At 40.6% G+C, this 3,455-nt stretch overlaps 1 long non-coding RNA gene across 1 annotated transcript in view; it reads right to left on the reverse strand.

The window, feature by feature from the left end:
- Positions 1 to 1,540, reverse strand: part of LOC108285763 — a 6,796-nt gene extending 5,256 nt beyond the window's left edge. The window contains exon 1 of the long non-coding RNA XR_001817694.2: positions 1,507 to 1,540. This is a non-coding gene — a long non-coding RNA (uncharacterized LOC108285763). The remainder of the gene's footprint in view (positions 1 to 1,506) is intronic.
- Positions 1,541 to 3,455: the final 1,915 nt, after the last annotated feature.

Consider the following 3,455-nt stretch of genomic DNA (forward strand, 5'->3'; position numbering starts at 1 on the left):
TTTAAGTAGAGATAGAGTTTCACCATGTTGGCCAGGCTGGTTTTGAACTCCTGACCTCAACTGATCCACCTGCCTCAGCCTCCCAAAGTGCTAGGATTACAGGTGTGAGCCATCGTACCCAGCCAACAGACACTTTTCAAAAGAAGACATACATGTGGCCAACAGCATAGGAAATAAAGCTCACTATCACTGATCATTAGAGAAATGCAAATCAAAACTACAATGAGATACCATCTCACACCAGTCAGAATGGCTAACATCAAAAAAATAATATGCTGGCAAGGTTGTGGAGAAAAGGGGATGCTTATACACTGCTGGTGGAAGTGTCAATTAGTTCAATCATTACGGAAAGTAGTGTGACAATTCCTCAAAGAGCTAAAATCAGAACCACCATTTGACCCAGCAATCTCATTACTGGGTATATAGCCATAGGAATATAAATCATTCTACCATAAAGACACATGCACATGAATGTTCACTGCAGCACTGTTCACAATAGAGAAGACGTGGAATCAATGGAAACGCCCATCAATGGAAAACCACATTTTTAAAATATGGTACATATACACCACAGAATACTATGCAGCCATAAAAAATAATGTGGTAATCTCTTTTCCAGGAACATGGATGGAGCTAGAGGACATTATCCTTAGCAAGCTAACACAGAAACAGAAAACCAAATACTGCATGTTCTCACTTATAACTGGGAGCTAAATGATGAGAACATACGGACAAAAAAAGGGGGGGAAACAGACACTGGGGCCTACAAGAGGGCAGAGAGTGGGAGTTAGAAGAGGAGCAGAAAAAATAACTACTGATATTAGGCTTAGTACCTGGGTAATGAAATAATTTGTACATCAAACCCCTGTAACACGGGTTTACCTACGTAACAAAGCTGCACATGTACCCTGAACCTAAAATAAAAGTTTTTTAAACCACAATAAAATTCAAACATCAACAATTTAATGTCTAATCCTTCTCCAATCCAAATTTTAAGATTTTTTTGGATTTTTTTTATTATTATACTTTAAGTTCTGGGGTACGTGTGCAGATCTTGCAAGGATTGTTACATAGGTATACACATGCCATGATGGTGTGCTGCCTCCATCCCTCCGTCACCTACATTAGGTATTTCTCCTAATGTTATCCCTCCCCAACCAAAATAGGAACGCTTTTACACTGTTGGTAGGAGAGTAAATTAGTGCAACCATTGTGGAAGACAGTGTGGTGATTCCTCAAGGATCTAGAAATAGAAATACCATTTGACCCAGCAATCCCATTACTGGGTATATACCCAAAGGATTATAAATCATTCTATTATAAAGATTTTTTTTTTAAAGAAAAACTTTTAGGCCAGGCGTGGTGGCTCACACCTGTAATCCCAGCACTTTGGGAGGCTGAGGCGGGCAAATCACGAGCTCAGGAGATGGAGACCATTTGGCCAACACGGTGAAACCCCATCTCTACTAAAAATACAAAAAATCAGCTGGGCATGGTGGCTTGTACCTGTAATCCCAGTTACTCACAAGGCTGAGGCAGGAGAATCACTTGAAACAGGGAGTCAGAGGCTGGCAATGAGCCAAGATCATGCTACTACACTCCAGCCTGGGTGACAGAGCAAGATTCAGTCTAAAAAAAAAAAAGAAAGAAAGAAAGAAAAACTTTTAATTAGCAGAATACATTGATTTTTTTTCTAAAACACGATAATAATTAAATAAAACTCATGTTTCACTCCACACCATTGTACCTACAAGAATTCAAAGAAAGGAAAGATGACTGATTCTAACAGAAATAACCATGCAGGCTTCAGTGAAGAGGGTCTGAAATGGGCCTTAGGACAAAGAGGAACTCAGGAGACTGAGAAGACAGACAAGGATATGATATGAACAAGGAAAATAACTAGAAAATGTTTGGAAAAGAGAAAGTAAAATGTGGGTCAAGGGAGTAGATTGGGGCCAGGCTATGAGGGCTCTGAATGGCAGCCTAAGGAATGGGAACTTCATCCTACAGATAAGAGAAGTCATTGAAAAGCTTTGAGAAGGTCGCAAACATGACAAACAGCATTTCCAGGAAGATTACAGTGACAACATTAGGCAAGGTAACTTGGGAAATGGTCTTCAGTTCTGGCAACTTAATAGAAATATCTAGATTTCTTCTCCTTTTTTTTTTTTTTTTCAAACTTTTCATTTTGAAATTATTTCAGACTTTCAAAAATGTTCCAAAACTAGTCAGAGTCCCCATATACTTTTCACTCTACTTCCTCAAATATTGTTTTAGATAACCACAGTGCCAACATTAAAATCAATAAATTATCGCTGACATCGTACAACGAATGAATCTACAGACTATATTCAAATCCTCTTTATCTTCCCCCTAATGTCCTCTTTCTGGACCAGGGTCCAATGTCAGATCACACACTGCATCTCCTTGTTCTGTCCTCTCAGTCTCCTTTAATCTGCGACAGTTCCGAAGAATTTCTTTTGCATGTATGACCTTAAAATTTTGAAAAGTATTGGTGAGTTAGTTTGTAGAATTGGCCTCGGTTTCAATTTTTCTAACTTCTTCTCATGATTATACTCAGCTTAGGCACTTTGGGCAAGAAAACCAAAGATGTGGTTTTGTGCCTTCTCCATCCATTAAACTAGGATACCATAAGATGTTGATAACTCTAATTAATGGGACATTAACTTTGAGCCCTGGGCTAAAATTCCTCCACAATTTTCCTTGGAAGCATTTTTTTTTTTGAGATGGAGTTTCACTCTTGTTGCCCAGGCTGCAATGCAATGGTGTAATCTCGGCTCACTGCAACCTCCACCTCCCTGGTTCAAACGATTCTCCTGTCTCAGCCTCCTAAGCAGCTGGGATTACAGGCACATGCACCACACCCTCCTAAGTAGCTGGGATTACAGGCACATGCACCACACCCAGAAAATTTTTGGGTGTGAGACAGGGTTTCACCATGCTGCCCAGGCTGGTCTCAAACTCCGGACCTCATGACCTACACACCTCGACCTCCCAAAGTGCTGGGATTATAGGCATGAGCCACTGCCCAGCCAGAAGCAGTCTTAAACAACCAATGCTTGGGCCACACCATGCACCAATCGAATCAGACACACTTGGGAAAGGCACAGGCATTAGTAGGTTTTAAATGCCCTGCAAGTGATTCTAACCAGCATCCAGGGATGGAAACCTAAAGTTTAGAAAATGAAGATTAGAATCCTGAAAATCAGCTAGGAAGCCATTCCTTGGGCTTCTCTTTTTACAAAGAACATCCAATTCTAGACACAAATAAACACCTATGGACTTGGCATAGAACCCTGGTAGGAAAACGGGAAGGTTAAAAATCCCCTCATTGGGAACATGATGAGTGAGTAGACTGCTGTCTAATAAAAAGAGAAGGCAGGGCCAGGTGTAGTGGCTCACACTTGTAATCCCAGCATTTGAGGAGGCCAAAA

Source organism: Cebus imitator, unplaced genomic scaffold, assembly GCF_001604975.1.
Source record: "Cebus imitator isolate Cc_AM_T3 unplaced genomic scaffold, Cebus_imitator-1.0 Scaffold306, whole genome shotgun sequence".
Classification (NCBI taxonomy): domain Eukaryota; kingdom Metazoa; phylum Chordata; class Mammalia; order Primates; family Cebidae; genus Cebus; species Cebus imitator.